This window comes from Perna viridis, chromosome 12, assembly GCF_037379345.1.
Source record: "Perna viridis isolate PV_CMFRI_1.1 ecotype Kerala chromosome 12, ASM3737934v1, whole genome shotgun sequence".
NCBI lineage: Eukaryota > Metazoa > Mollusca > Bivalvia > Mytilida > Mytilidae > Perna > Perna viridis.
The window spans coordinates 5,055,006-5,072,093 of NC_142456.1; the positions used below are offsets into that span (position 1 = coordinate 5,055,006).

The 17,088-nt window shown below is 32.5% G+C and overlaps 1 long non-coding RNA gene across 1 annotated transcript; it reads right to left on the reverse strand.

Annotated features, from left to right (window-relative positions):
- Positions 1 to 5,845: 5,845 nt before the first annotated feature.
- LOC148600949 (uncharacterized) lies at positions 5,846 to 9,329 on the reverse strand. The gene is made up of 3 exons (XR_015917116.1): positions 9,177 to 9,329; positions 7,355 to 7,555; positions 5,846 to 6,229 (listed from the first exon to the last, which is right to left on the reverse strand). It is a non-coding gene; the product is annotated as an uncharacterized LOC148600949 (long non-coding RNA).
- Positions 9,330 to 17,088: the final 7,759 nt, after the last annotated feature.

Genomic DNA, 17,088 nt, shown 5'->3' on the forward strand with positions numbered 1-17,088 from the left:
GATTACTTTTAAAACTATTTCTTCATTAATATTGTTAAAAAACAAGTTGTGATTGATATTTTTTATTTGAAAAGTCAGAAAAAGTTCTTTGCAAATATTTAATGCATTTAAGTATGGTAGAATATTGTCACTTTCTTGCTCGCACAACTTGGTTACCCTATATTTAAAAATCAAATATTTAAAAAAGTGCTTGTCACATTTCACTGAAACTTTGCAAATGCATTCAGTATGTGTGTAGGAAGATACCTGTATAGTTATTTATTTTTTCTAAGACAAAAAGTGACTGTTTAGGTTACAGACCACCAATTCAACCAATGAGCATTTAGAACGTACGCAAAAATAGTCCTACGCAGAAATTACCCCTGTTCCTCATAGTGCTGTGAAAAAAGTTCTCATCTTATTTAAAAAATTTAAACAGTTTCTGAAAGGAAAAACATTTCTGTACATTTTATAGGTGCATTTTGCTTCTTGTGATTTTAAGCCTAATCTCCATAATGATTTTTAAATATACCCCTATCTTGTGAAAACACTGGGATTTCCCATGCTATTTATAGACCCTTCACTTCCGGTGACCAGTACTGCACTGCAAGTCTGCTAACCCCACATGCCATTCTGAGGATTGTGAGCTGACATATGTAGAATCATGCTGATATATAGTCCTCTGCAGGTTAAAGTTAAGGTAAAGTCCAGAGAAGCCATTGAATATTGTGAAATTAGCATAGAAGCCTATGGAAAGTGGAATTAGTGGTTTTTAGCCTTAAGGGGACAGAGGGACGAATGGATGGCTCGAAGTCATCCCAGTGGGATGGCAGATCTACTTGCGGGCTGTTGCTTCTGTGGCTAACACAATAAAAATCCGGTTCAGTGTGTCGGGACTAATACAAAGCTGGTCAAAAATGCATTAAATATCTGCCATTAAACGTTAAACAATTATCAATCAATCATTCTACAGAAAATAATTCTAATAGTCGTTATAATGAAAACATCCATACCGCCTATAGATTCCTCTGATTATAATGAAACGACAATAAACAAATGTTACATCTTACAAAAAATAAATAAAAAGACAAATAAAAATCTCATCCGCAGACATATAAATGCTTCCCGATTTACTACACTATCTTTGAAATAGTACTCTAATCTCAACAGTTACTGTAACCAAGTGTCCCTATTTATAAGATATGGACAAGGAAAATTCAAGATGGGGAAAAATAAGGAGCACCAAGTAACCGGGAAAAATACCAATTTGTTTTTGTTTTTGTTTTGTTTTGTTTTGTTTGTTTTTTTTTTTTTTTTTTTTTTTTTTTTTTTTTTTTTTTTTTCTTTTTTGTTTAATACCAGAATACAAATAGCAAATAATATATTCAAAATGTCCAAGCCATGGATGTTACCAACGCTAAACAGCCTCTGCACGAATGAAGATGCAATGGTCACCTTATCTATATATTAGCTCCATAGGCTACCAATGATGATAGTGAATATATGTTCTGTGTAGGTGAATGAGTAGAGAAGTAAGTGGAATAGGGGGGATTAGACAACAAACCATAACTGTGAAAAATGGAGTTATTTTAATGTGAAATTAAAAGAAACCATTAATTTAGCGATAACCGGATCCCAACAGTCAAACTTGGAACAAATAGGTTAAACACTAAAGACTTGAACAGCAACACAAATTTAAAGAAACCAAAAGGAAAACACACAGAAAAAAATATTTAAAAGCATTGTCGATTGCAATATTATTGTCACGTTTATTGGTGAAAAATCCGACAGACTTAAATGTCATTGGTACATTATGTTACAAATATGTGCCGGAGCCTGATCAATAGACTTTTTTTAATCTTGAATTTTGTTACAAGATTTTTCTCAAAATGATTACAAAAACTATATCGGCATTTTCGACTAAATTTACAAAATTGCATTATTTAATGAAAATAATAATTAAAGGTCTTATTTCCTGCGTGTTTTAAGATTTCTGCTTAGGCACCGACAAACGTAAAAATTTACGAAGCAAAGAGTTTTTTTTTCATATACTAGTAGAGTCTCCTGTCCCAAGTGCCAATGATACAATAATTTGTTTGCTGCATCTTTTTTCCCTGTATATGTAATTGTTTATGTTTTTACTCTAAATGCTGGCCAAATTATTACTTTTTTTTAAAATATGGCCAGATGTTTTAACAACAAAATCAACAAAATCAACACTCCCACCGAAGGATATCAAATGGTCCATTCACCCCACCCAGGATATCGAATGATCTATTCACCCCACCAAGGATATCGAATGGTCTATCCACCACACCCAGGATATCGAATGGTCTATTCACCCCACCAAAGGATATCGAATGGTCTATCCACCCCACCCAGGATATCGAATGGTCTATTCACCCCATCAACGATATCGAATGGTCTATTCATCCCATCAACGATATCGAATGGTCTATTCACCCCAACCAGGATATCGAATGGTTTATTTACCCCACCAAGGATATCGAACGGTCTATTCACCCCACCAAGGATATCGAATGGTCTATCCACCACACCCAGGATATCGAATGGTCTATTCACCCCACCAAAGGATATCGAATGGTCTATCTACCCCACCCAGCATATCAAATTGTCTATTCACCCCACAAAGGATATCGAATGGTCTATTCACCCCACCCAGGATATCGAATGGTCCACAAACAGATTGTGGAAACTTATTTTAAGCACAAAACTATAAATGTCATGAATAGACCATTTGATATCCTGGGTGGGGTGGATAGACCATTTGATATCCTGGGTGGGGTGGACAGATCATTTGATATCCTGGATGGGGTGGATAGACCATCTGATATCCAGGGTAGGGTGGACAAGTATACGACTGGTCCAAGCCGAGGATGGCGGCGGTATCGACACAACACAAACGCATTACGATAAAAAAAAAAACAACCCTGCTCTCAATTGTCTTGAGACAATACTTATATAAATCTAGTCTGCAAACAAATAATGAATATACGAATTATTTATGAATAATTCATAGAAATACACTACTTTTTCAATTAGTGAAAATGATGAGTACACACAAGGGCGGAAAGGAGGATACGGCCAAATGGCATCATATGACTGCAAAGATTAACTACATTGTTTTAAAATTCTATAGTGTGCTACATGATAAGTTTCCGCAATATAGTCTCTTGAATACTAGTATACATGTGAGATGGTTGGAGTAGAAACCTTGCAGAAGAAGACAGATTTTGTTGTTTTCAATGTTAAAAAAAATGATATATTTTTTTTGTTTCGGCGGGGGATGTAAAATATATATTTTTGCACATGCTTTTTGTAAGTTCATCCATTTTCATCTATATTTTCTTCTGAATTATACTATTTAATTTTAAGTAAGAATATGACTGTCCAGCTCCGTGATAAATACATTTTAGTAAATCCGTATTTTTATGGTGTCGGAACGTGTTGTACATAATTTATGTTGTTGATGATTTGAGTGCGTAAATGATGGCGCAATAAAAAAATAAAATCGAGAAGTTGAAAATAGTATTTCGTTGAATGCTAACTCGCTCTACAAGTTCCCCGAGTTGAAGCCAACTCTGTAACACAGCTCAAACATCAACAGTTCCTATTTTAAAGGATAACCTTTACCACATACAGCTCGAACATCAACCAGTTTCTATTTTAAAGGATAATTTTACCACATACAGCTCAAATATCAACCAGTTTTTATTTTAAAGGAAAATCTTACCACATACAGCGCAAACATCAACCAGTTTTTATTTTAAAGGATAATTTTTACCACATACAGCACAAACCGTTTTCGTTGAACACGAGTATTTCCATTTGTTTACAATGTGACGACATTCAAAAATGTGATATCCACGAAATGAATTGGTTTCCTTTTGTTGAAACTCACAGAAGTTACTGTTTAAATAATTAAAATTAAAAACAAAATGAAATATATTTAACCAGGCTAGTCCTCTTTAACACTCATATGAAATATCTTCTGAATTGTTTAGTCTTCTTCGTCATTAATTTCTCTCTTTTCACATACCAACACAAAATTATTTAACAATCCATGTATTTATTGTACGTTACTATCAAAATATCAAGAACTGATCGCAAAAAGATAATGAAGTTGGTTCGGTAAAGGCAAAATTTGGCCTCAAAAACAAAATTTACATGAACAAAATTTAATGTTGTTTCTCCAGCTCTTTAATGTGTTTTATAGTTGATTTGATTGGTTGATGGTAATAATTTGAACATAGACAGTCATATATGCCCTTCAAACTTGGCTGAGATTGGGAAAATCTGTAGAAAAAAGCTGGAAACACCAAATTTTTTGCAATTTTTCACACTTTCAACAATGGCCACATGCTTGTTGACTCTCGTGCTTCAAATATTTTGTGTATAATTGTCAGTTTTAACTCGCGTAAAATTATATCTTGAGTCAATAGACTCACTTTGTGGCCACTTCCCTTCCACACAAAACCATCTTAAAATTGTAGAAAATACCCAAAAGTTAAAGGTATTTGTAAATGTTACATACATGCATACTGTTAGTCATAAATCTCGTCAAAAACATCTTGTACACAGTGTTTGCGACCATTGTACTATACTACTGCCTACAAATCAGCTTTTATCAAATTTTCAAATTATCAAATTATACATCAGGCCAAATAAAATAAAATATTGATTCATAAATTATTTATGGTCCAACCCGTGCCTTCTGAATCGCATAAAACTAATCTTCGCTTTTTTACCTCAAGGTAAACCCTTAATTAGAATATCTATAGTTATTCATTTCAAACACAAAACATTGAAGAGGGAATCCCCCTTTTTTGGACTTGGGATTTGGGTCATTTTTAGAGTGTACTTTAGACAGGCACACATGTCCATGGGCTTAACATTTCAAGACAGTCGTTCTTTGTACATCAAATTTCATGGAATTTGGACTTTACCAAAAAGTAAAATTGTACTTTGGACTTGAAAAGGGGGTAATACCCCCATTAAAGCAAGCTTGTTTAGGTTTCTGTGTAACCAAATAATAAAACACCAGTACATCTATTTGAAAATTTATTATCAACTAAAAATGTAATATAGCATTTGCAAATCGAAGTGCTGAGGCACAGAGTCAAGGAAGACATCATAAATATTCATGTAACCAAATTGCAAGCTAAAAAAACGATAAAAACTTAGTCAAGAGCACCATCTGTTTTAATGAAATGCATATCAATACTCTTGTTTATTAATGCATTTATGGATCTTCTTTTCTTTTATTGTTTTTTGGTATTTCTGGCTTTGTACGTTTATGTCCTCAAATTTCTTGACACTTTACACCTAAACCAGCATTTCTTCAAAAATATGATCTCCACTGTGAATCACTGACTATCACTATTATATGGATTTTCAAAGAAAGAAAAAATCCACACTTTGAAATTTCGGGTTGGAGAAGCATGAAGTAGAAATGAATCATGTGAACTAGGGGAGCTAGGTTGACCAAGCACCTAATCTAAAGGGAAAAATGAGCAAAAAAACTTCTCCTTGTTTGTGCTCTCTTTGACAGTGATTTATAATAGATGAAATGAACAAATATGTCAATATTGTTAGTTTTCAAACAAAATTAACTAAAGCTTGTCGTTATCATTGTTGTGTAGATTAGACCCTGAGTTGAAAATGTCAAAACTGTACACTTTTTTACAATAAATAATTACCTTTCTCTAGGAATTTTTCAATTCAAACAAGGATACAAACTCTTGTTATCAAAACTACTATGCAGTTTAAAAATCTTTAAACTAAAAAAAACTTTGGTTGTACCTCATATATTTTAGCAATTTAAGATTTCGATAAAGATGGAAAGTCAAGGATAAAGAGATGATGTGAATACAGGAAATATTTTGCCTTTCTTTATAATAACAAATGCACTTTGAATATAAATCCATCTTTTCTACTTTCCAAAACATTATTGTGCTGAAGCAGAGTGTTTTATACCTGTCTGCCTTCAATAATTTATGTGCAGTTCTTTCATTTTTTTCTGCATGATTGTTTCTCCAATATGTATTATATTAAAATACAAGTAACTCCTATGTTTTGCCAACAAATAAGTGCTACGAAATCAGACTTCATATTTGTAGTTTTTATTAAGAGATGTTGACATGTACCTGCACTTGAGAATCATGAAATAGTCCATTTTGCTTTTGCTTTCTTCTCACTACATCTAGTGAAACTTTAAAAGGGATTATCACTGAAAAGAAATCAAGGAAAAGATGATAACAATGCCTTTGATGATCGCAAAATGTTAAGATATGTAAATGCATGAAAATATACATGTATTTTAGCCACATCATATGGAAGTACAGAAACCTCCTCTTGATGAGAAATGTTACATGTACATATAACTGTGTGCAAAATCAGGCAAGAGGTTGGGTGGTTATCATTGTCCCAGGTTTTTACTGGTTTTTAAGCCATCTAGTCAGTACTGGTTGATTGAAATTTAGCGAACAGTATTTCTGTAGCATTATAATTTCTGTCCTACATTATAAAAAGTTAATACAATAAATATATATTATATTTTAGTGTTCTGAAATGTTATTCTTAAAATATCTCTATCACGTGTCTTAATTAAGAAAAAATAAACACTTCTTTCTCTAAAATAATTCAAATTTATCTTAAATAAAACAGAACAAACTTTACGAAAATGTAGTACAGTGTACTTCATGAGCACATCTTTGTTTCAATAACTGTCAATAACAGTAACATAAGTACGAGTAAAATAAGTTACTTTTTTCCTGTCATTGTTAAAACAACATCCCCTCATAACCAAGAAGATCATTAAAGTGGTTTGAAGTGGTGAGTTTAAAACAATAAATTAAAGCCATTTCATGTACAAGACAAAACTTCTAAATACAGCAACTGAAAAGTTTACTAACGATATTGCTTTAGGGCTTCTCCCATGTATGGTTTCTAGTTAACTGACGATGTATAATGATGTCTGGACCCTCCATTTCAAAATATCTGGATCCATCCCTGTATGTTGATTTAATTATGAGCAATTAATGTCACACTGTAAAGTAAATAACAAATTTGATACATGTATTATTATATTACAAATATCATAATTTCATGTATGAAATCTTTAACTAATGCTGTACTGCATATGCCAGTAACCATAGTTAGAGTACATGCACATGTATTTTTGAAGTTTTCAGTATAAATTTCCTGTTCACAGACATACAAAAGTAAACTGCAAACATATGACAACTGTTCTACACTAGCAATGTTTACAGTAGACCGATCACCAGTTCTGGAAATTTTAAATCATTATGTACATTGGAAGTATATGAACAAACTTATGTATACCTTCACTTACCTAATACATTGTACATGTATGAATGTCCCTGAAAATCAGCTCTTAGGAAAGGTCTACTTTTGGGTGCCTTGATATCCATCTTATTTTCAATTTTTTATGGAAATAGAATTTCTAACCTAATTGACAGTGTCCTTCATGTGTCGTGAAAATCCTGTATCTAACTTTAAGATCTGCATTCTAAATGTATATCTTGACAATGCACTAAAAAGAACCATATTGATAATCAATTATGACTTACATGTATATGGATACAATACACATGTACATTTCATATTGAATATTCCATGCCAAAATCTGTATCACATGCGGTTTCAACAAAAGACTCCTATGTCAACCCACTTAGGGCTACTGGTCGCAGGGTGATATACGGTATGCAATATAGGTTTAGGGGTGTGATATATGGTATGCCATATATGTCTAGGGGTGTGCTTTATGGTATGCCATATAGGCCTAGGGATGTGGTATATGGTATGCCATATACCCGGTAGGTGTAAGGGTGTGGTATATGGTATGCCATATAGTTCTAGGGGTGTAATATAGGGTATGCCATATATATATGTAGGTCTAGGGGAGGGATATGCAGTATATGATGTGCATATTATGTCTGACTAAGGGTCGATATAGTCCAGTGGTGTGCTATAGGGTATGCAATATACATGTAGGTCTAAGGGTGTGATATACAGTATGCCATATAGGTCTAGGGGTGTGATATACATTTGTACAGTGTGCAATATAGGTCTAGGGGTACGCGAAATAGGTCTAGGCTTGTGATTTAGGGTATGCAATATAGGTCTAGGGGTGTGATATAGGATATGCAATATAGGTCTAGGGGTGTGATATAAGATATGCAATATAGGTCTAGGCTTAGGGGTGTGATATAGGGTGTTTAAATCACAGGTCAGCCACAGTGATAATGATTGAAAATTTGAGAATGGGGCAATTTCTAATACAATAAAAATGTAAATAAATCGTTTTTAACGTATTTAGGAAAATTTTCAGCAGCAATGTCATAAGCGGCGACTCTTTATGCTCTAAACTTTGTTTGGCTACATATAAATACCTAATTTTTACTAGATATCCCTTTTTTTTGACAGATCAAGATCAACTACTGAATGTGATAAATATGCCACATGGCTTCATTTCATCCCAATCTAATTCAGATTAAATTTTAATTGCTCCCCCTTTTCTTTTGTCGCATGACTTCATGTGACATAGAAAAAAGGGGGAGCAATTAAGATCTAATTTTAATTACATTGCCTTTCATTCTTACCTTTGAAACAGACATTGTTTATGTTTCTGCTTTCGAAATCATATTAATTAAACAATTCCATGATTCAAATATTTATTTTCTAGATTAAATACTTCATATTGTTTGCTATATGTACATTTGTATGTTTATTTATGTACATGTACACATTGCTTGCATTTTAAATTCCTGGGATCAAATCAAACACACATGATATATATAGGATTCACATGTATTTAACAGTACAATGTGTTAAAATATAGAACAACTTGAAAACCCTTAGCATATGTAAAATATTTTTTATGAAACATTGTTCACAAAAATACCTGTAATTTACAAACACTAGAACACTTTCTCAAACCTTCAGGACCCATCTGGCAGAGGCGGATCCACAAACTTTGAAAATGAGGGGTGGCAGCTTGGGTTCCTCAGAAAAATGGGGTGCTAGGACATTATTTGCCATTTTTGTCAATTTTACACATGAAAATTAAAATTTTCCCATACAAAGGAGGGATTTCACCCCTTCCCCCTGCACCCTCACTATAATCATAAACATTAAAACTATACTAATCTTACGTTTTTTGTACATCACAAAAAACGTACATTGCAGCTCCGAAAATCCGTTATTAGAAGCTCCCGACATCCGCAATAGATTTTTACAGTCATGATAGTAGTCTATATTTAACTCCTTGGTAAGATTGACAAACAACTAACACTTTCAAACCTACAGGACCCATCTTGTAATGGTATACATTAACAATATACTAACAACTCAAAGAGTGTACATTGCAGATAAAAAAAAATCCGCCATTAAAAACTTCCGCCATCCAAAAACCCACACTTGCAAATAAGGTTTTTTTTCTAGCACTTTCTAGATACCTAACGAAAGTGTAATAATCAATATGGCATCAGTACTTTGAAATTAATCACTTGTCCTTCCGACACCATAATGTTATCGGTTATTGGAGGTACCGTGTTTGACCTGCGTCAGGTCAATTAGAAAAAATAGTCCTGCTCGCTAAAACAAAATTAAAATAGTTTAAAATAAGCACATAATCGTAGAAGTATTGCAATTCAACAAATATTACAAAAGCTTTGATGTCATAATACTTCCATCTCTTACGAAAAATAAAGCATCACATATTGATCGGCGGCGGAGCGATATACTAATGTAAATTTGCAAGGTGGAAAAGGGGAGGGTAAAGAGAACAGACCGCGGAATATTTAGGTAGTTCCATGTGGCAATATCCACTTCCGTTTGAATCCCACTTGCCGACGATCTCTAAGTCAAGTTCAGGTTATAAATAGCCTTCCTTGACAAAATGAATATCAATCAATCCTTGACAAAATGACTATCAATCAACTAATTAACAGTGTTCCCCAGCCTTCTCATATGCATACAACACTTTAGTATAGAAGAAGCAATTAAGCTTCTTATATGAAAACAATAAAATATTAAAATTTCATCTATTATTTCTAAAATATTGAAATGGTGCTCATCTTACAGACAAAGTAATTTGCCTTTCCAGCTTATCAGACAAGACTGAAATGTAAGGATAATACATAAATCTTGTATGCAATTGATAATTATATCACAACACAAGATCAGAAGATAAAAATGAATCCTAAGAATATATTTTCTAACCACGTTTTCACATGATTGCATTTGGAAGGAAAAAACACTGAAATAGGTGTTTATTAGTTGAATATATTAGCTGTTTGTCAGACGTCATTTCAGTATAAACTGAAGATATGCAGGCATTGATTTTTTAACCATAACATCTTATAAACTTAAATTTATGAGATATCTTATAATGTTTTCTTATGTCCAGAAATTCAGTGTTATGACAAGAAAATCACATTATGAAAATAAGTTAAAAAGAACAATTTTGGGTGCTTTCCAAATTAATAAACCACAGTGATATTATTACAATTATGCGTGTAATTCTAGAGTTATTCCTCTTTAACCCCTAACTCCATTGATTGACCATAGATCTATACTGTAGCTGTACCTGTAGCTCTCAAAATATAATCTGGTTAAAACGTGAGCGCTCTGATTCTCCCGACAGTTTGTAAACATATTTGGTGTGGTTAGAATTAATGACAGCTGTTGTTCAGACCTACGTTTTATTTCTTTTCAGTTTGCGTCATTTTTCTATATTAGAGTAAATTGAATGTACTACACTCTAGTCTAGTCATTGATTTCTCAATCATCATGTCAACCCTACATAAATCACCACCAAACTTTTTTTGTTTTGTTTCTCAAAACATTGTTCTGTCAGTCTATGTTCTGTCAGTCTATGTGCTGTCAGTTGAAACATATCATATTTGTAAGATTTGTCGTTTGTTTTTCTGATCTTCAATTTTGTTTTGGTTTGTTGTGTTTTGTTTCCTTTAGGGGGTTAGTTTTACATAGTCATATTTAGTTTGTTTGTTACACTGTTAGGTAGCTGGTTTGTTGTGTTTTGTATCCTTTATGGGGTTAGTTCTACATAGTCATATTTAGTTTGTTTGTTACACTGTTAGTTAATTAGTTAGTTAGTTAGTTAGTTACACTGTTAGTTAGTTAGTTAGTTTGTTAGTTACACTGTGAGTAAGTTACATTGTTAGTTAGTTACATTGTTAGTTAGTTACACTGTTAGTTAGTTACACTGTTAGTTAGTTAGTTAGTTAATTACAGTGTTATTTAGTTAGTTAGTTAGCTAGTTACACTGTTAGTTAGTTAGTTAGTTACACTGTTAGTTAGTTAGTTAGTTATTTACAATGTTATTTAGTTAGTTATACTGTTAGTTAGTTACACTGTTAGTTAGTTAGTTAGTTACACTGTTAGTTAGTTAGTTAGTTATTTACAGTGTTATTTAGTTAGTTATACTGTTAGTTACACTGTTAGTTAGTTAGTTAGTTAGTTACACTGTTAGTTAGTTAGTTAGTTATTTACAGTGTTATTTAGTTAGTTATACTGTTAGTTAGTTACACTGTTAGTTAGTTAGTTAGTTAGCTAGTTACACTGTTAGTTAGTTAGTTACACTGTTAGTTAGTTAGTTAGTTATTTACAGTGTTATTTAGTTAGTTATACTGTTTAGTTAGTTAGTTACACTGTTAGTTAGTTAGTTAGTTAATTACAGTGTTATTTAGTTACTTACACTGTTAGTTAGTTAGTTAGTTAGTTAGTTAGTTAGCTAGTTACACTGTTAGTTAGTTAGTTAGTTACACTGTTAGTTAGTTAGTTAGTTATTTACAGTGTTATTTAGTTAGTTATACTGTTAGTTAGTTACACTGTTAGTTAGTTAGTTAGTTAGTTACACTGTTAGTTAGTTAGTTATTTACAGTGTTATTTAGTTAGTTATACTGTTAGTTAGTTACACTGTTAGTTAGTTAGTTAGTTAGTTAGTTAGTTAGTTAGTTATTTACAGTGTTATTTAGTTACTTATACTGTTTAGTTAGTTAGTTACACTGTTAGTTAGTTAGTTTTTTAATTAGTTAGTGTCTTAGTTATTTACAGTGTTATTTAGTTACTTATACTGTTTAGTTAGTTAGTTACACTGTTAGTTAGTTAGTTAGTTAGTTTTTTTAGTTAGTTAGTTAGTTAGTTAGTTAATGTGTTAGTTATTTACAGTGTTATTTAGTTACTGATACTGTTTAGTTAGTTAGTTACACTGTTAGTTAGTTAGTTAGTTAGTTAGTTAGTTAGTTAGTTAGTTATTTACAGTGTTATTTAGTTACTTATACTGTTTAGTTAGTTAGTTACACTGTTAGTTAGTTAGTTAGTTTTTTAGTTTGTTAGTTAGTTAGTTAGTTGGTGTGTTAATTATTTACAGTGTTATTTAGTTACTTATACTGTTTAGTTAGTTAGTTACACTGTTAGTTAGTTAGTTTTTTAGTTAGTTAGTTAGTTAGTTAGTTAGTTATTTACAGTGTTATTTAGTTACTTATACTGTTTAGTTAGTTAGTTACACTGTTAGTTATTTAGTTACTTACACTGTTAGTTATTTACAGTGTTATTTAGTTACTTATACTGTTTAATTACATTATAGCTTGTTTGTTAGTCTGTTTGATGCATTTTGTTGATTTGACGATGACAAAGTTCGTCCAAAAATAAATATGACTAAGTACAACAATTGGTAATATCACGAGATTAACCCTACTTATTGTTCTTCACACATATAAGAATATTGAAATGAGCTTTAAGTGTGTCAATGTCGTTAAGAGTACGATGCTTTCATTTAAGTGTACTTGTAGTACGTACTTCCTCAAATGTAGACACACAGTTGAAAAGTAATGTGATTGAAGTCTTTATAAATACCGGACGGGATGAAGCATGTTTTTCAAAAACCATACGTTTTACTTGTATTTCTACATCTTAAATTTGTCATTCCGTTGTTTCACGCACTTTTCCTATTAGCGCGTTTATAGTTTATAGAGTTATCGTTCTTGGCTTGGTTGATTTAAGAAATTGATAAACTTAAGGTTCTCTGTTTAATACAGATCTGTATACAGAAATGGCTATAGTTAGGTGAAACTATGTCGATAATTAGAAAGCATCGTTTTTGCGAAGGGAATCTCATCTACCATCGGCAGCGCCTGAAATTTACTTTGACTGGTACTTTGTCAACGCCGGCGTTATCTATACTTATTTTATCATGTGAGTGTTCCAACGGAAACAGAAATATAAGAGTTAAGTAGAAATTTTACTAAGTCTGTGGGATCTGAAGTAGATTCACATGAGTAAACTACATTCAAGTATTTACATATTAGTTTTAAAGTTTTTAAGCTATATATAAAAGTCATCGTAAATCGACGAATAATAATTGGAACGGAAATCAAGGGAACCAGAATCGATTCGAACGGTAATAAAAAAAATAAATGGATAACGACAAGACTGGGAAAACACACATACACACAACAAAGAACGTGAGATAACCAAAAAAAAAAAAGACGTACAAAGAAAAAAATTCTAATTAATGAGCAACCCGGTCTCCACTAAAAATTTGGAGCATGGACCAGGTGCACCAGTACGATAAACGTCTTCTTGCGAATACTAGTAGTCAGTTCGTTATGGTTAAATATTGATGTTTATAAATAGATGTAGCCGTATTTTTATCAGAACACGAATTTCTGTATGTGAGATCTTTCTGGTACATCGTTCATTTTGCGTTTCCTAGAACCAATCGACAACTGAAAAATCACATCCAAATTTAAAGATGACTGTTTCCTGTGATTATAAAGTTTTAAAAATGAACGCTAGATCCAAGACTTGATACAGGCAAATTTATTTCACTCGATTTTCACACGAATTTTACGTTGTTTTCACCTGAATTGAGCAATTGAATAAATAGTGGCAGGGTTCGCCTCGGTGAATGTCACAAATTCATATAAAATATCAGTTACCCAAACATCATCCCCATCCCACCCCCTCGCACAAAAAAAAACCCAAAAACAAAGAAAAAGTATTTATACATGTATGTGTTTCTTAAGCGTTTGTGGTAACGTAATCATCTCAATCCCATCAATTGATAAAGCACCGGGTGATCAGAGACACATTGAAGGTGTTGTAATGAATGTGGTCACAGATCAAAGTTTCAGATGGTATGAAACTGAATGCAGTTGTGGTTTATAATGTTGAATGCAGTTCGAGAGAGGTTGTGAGTAGAGGACAATGGTGTTTCTATTGTCATTGTAAGAAGCGCAGTGGTAATGTGGAGGGGGGTGTAAATGCCATAAGAATAAAGTAGAACAACCATTATTGATAGGTTGTGAATGTTTATGATTTGTCATCAATTTATTACATTTTGTAACGTTTGTGTTTATTAATTATATCAATTTCACACTTTTGCATTCTCTAATAGGTATATTTTGAGACTTAAACATTTAGAAAAATGTACAAATTACAACCAATTTCATGATAATGATTCACATCTTGTACAAGTTTCAACATGTACAGAGATAGTTGTACAGATTGCAACTTGTATGTTCGGATCATACAAGTTGCAACATGTACAATACTTTTGCGCATGCGGCAAATTGTACAAAATTTCAACTTGTACACAACATATGTAACTCGAACAAAATTAAACGATATTGTGGATTTCCGAACTTAGTTTTCATATCACAACTCATACATTATGCCAGAGCTTGCCGTAATTACGCTGGACTTCTTACAATCAGACTTCTGAAACAGAGTTATGTTGCTACAAGATTGAAGTCAGAACTACGGAAGTTTTATGGTCGTCATAATGAACTCGTGGATCGTTACGGTGTATCATGTACCATGAAAACTGATTTATTCAACGTGTCATAGTTTTTCTTTCCTTTTTCGTCTACCCCGGACGACTTTTTATGAGCAACTCGGTGGGTGGTTTTAGAAAAGCAGAGTACGCTTACCCTTCCGGTGCACCTTGTCCATGCTCCCAGTTTTTACTTTTGTTACTTTGTATGTATTAGTTTAGTTACTTTATGTTCTTTGTTGTGATTTTGTCTATTTTCCATGACATTGTCTGGTTCTTGTCCCTGGATTACATTCTTTTGATTTCCTCTAAAATTTTTGGTTCCCTTGATTACTCTGTCTACAATTCATAGCCGTAAACTGTATCTGAATCTGTCGAGAAAAGTATGCATGAGAGTGCTGACATGTTTTAAGGACATATGTATGCACACTCAACATTTCAGTGTTTAAGCATGAGCATCGACTTAAAACAGACGTAAGGTACGCCCATACCCGATGATAAGAAATCAATCGCCATGATACAATACAAGACAGATTGACAAAAGGGTTCTCATTACACAATAAACATGTCTTATATTTCAGTAGTCGTAACGATAAATCTTTCTTTTGTCCATGAAGATATATTGTTCATTTGTGCGGTTTTTTTGAAGTGTAAAGGATTTTAAATCCAATGATGTGACATTTTAACAAATCAAACCCTTTGAGATTACGCACTTTAGACCTTGGTTTCATAATATTTGTATTGTTGCTACTGTCTAACGTCTATTTTTTCCTTTGAAATATTTGCATACATTAACATTTATTCATGCAAGTGCAACTTTAATAAAAGCGAACCTTATTATTAATACATTTCATTTAAAAACCAGTGTGCTTTAATTTCAGATACATTCAATACCATATTAAGGCCAAATGAAAAAAAATATGTGAATAAGATTTCCCTACCTAACTTTGCCTAGCATTTTATGGACATTTTGTCAGACTCGCAAACAATGTATTTTTTTATTTGCTAAAATCTTGAAGATTCACATGACGCGATATGTCAATGTGGAAAAAAAAATATTGTAAAAAAAAGAAATGGCTACGTACTCATTTTTTAAGGTATGAAACCCTAAACAGACATATTTTTCCTTTTTTTTTGTAATCCGCCATGATGTAGATTTCTCAATTCCACAGACGAGTTACGATGTGTACAGTTCTATGGAGTAGGTGCTTGAACTTTCATTTTCATAAATCCATGAATATCTTATTTTCAATATCATGCCTCGGTGTATATTTCTCACACTACCGTTGAGTTATGATATAGATATATTGTACAATTTACTGCAGATCTATGGAATATATGCACTAACTATCAATGATCAATGTCACCCTCCTAGAAACAGTTTTTACATGGCGATAGCACTTCTCTCACTTGTTATTTGGCTAAAAGTCTGCACTGTACCTTATGGAAGTTAAGTGCTAGTTGATTTTGATTGGGGACCCCCCCCCCCCCCGCAACTCACTAATGTAAAACCAACCTGCTTTTATCAATTTTGGTTCATTTACGTGAGTTTATACCTGCTTGAACCAAACAAAACAATTTCAATCCCCAATTAAGTGCTATATTTATAAGTGATCTTTTGGGACCTTTATTATAAAATTTGAAAAGAAAAAAAAACGTTATTGCGGAAAACAAATAGCTTCAGGGGAGAAATAGGCCCCTTTACAAAAAAATCGAATCGGAAAACAACAAAATACGACAAAAAAATAATCAAATGGAATGTAAACAATTCGATCATAATCTTCATCATTATAAGCACATGGCCGCTCCTTAAAATAACTGGAAACAATCACTTTCTGTCTTGATCGGTTTTCACTACATAATAGCTTGATGCGTATTCTTGTATAGTTTTATTTTAACTTTGGAGTTTGAATTAAGAAGGTGGACACATCTCTGCAGTATACCCCATTACTACATTACTGTAGCGTACTTTCATTCGTTTATTATATGTTAACTTTGCCTCGGTTCATAAATATGGTATATACATGTTTATATTTAGCTATATATCTCCTTAAAAATTTTACGTTATGATCACCAAGTTTTCACTAGTTTTTCTCTCCACCATTTATACATGCGTCGGTATTTAAGTCTCTAACAAGCATATACATATTGTATTTGAAATAAGAACATCGTTAAAAGGGAAATTGTGCTATAAACATACTGTTAAAAAAACGGGGAAAACACGCTTTAAAGATCCTTAAACAGCCTTTTATAATAAAGTGAAA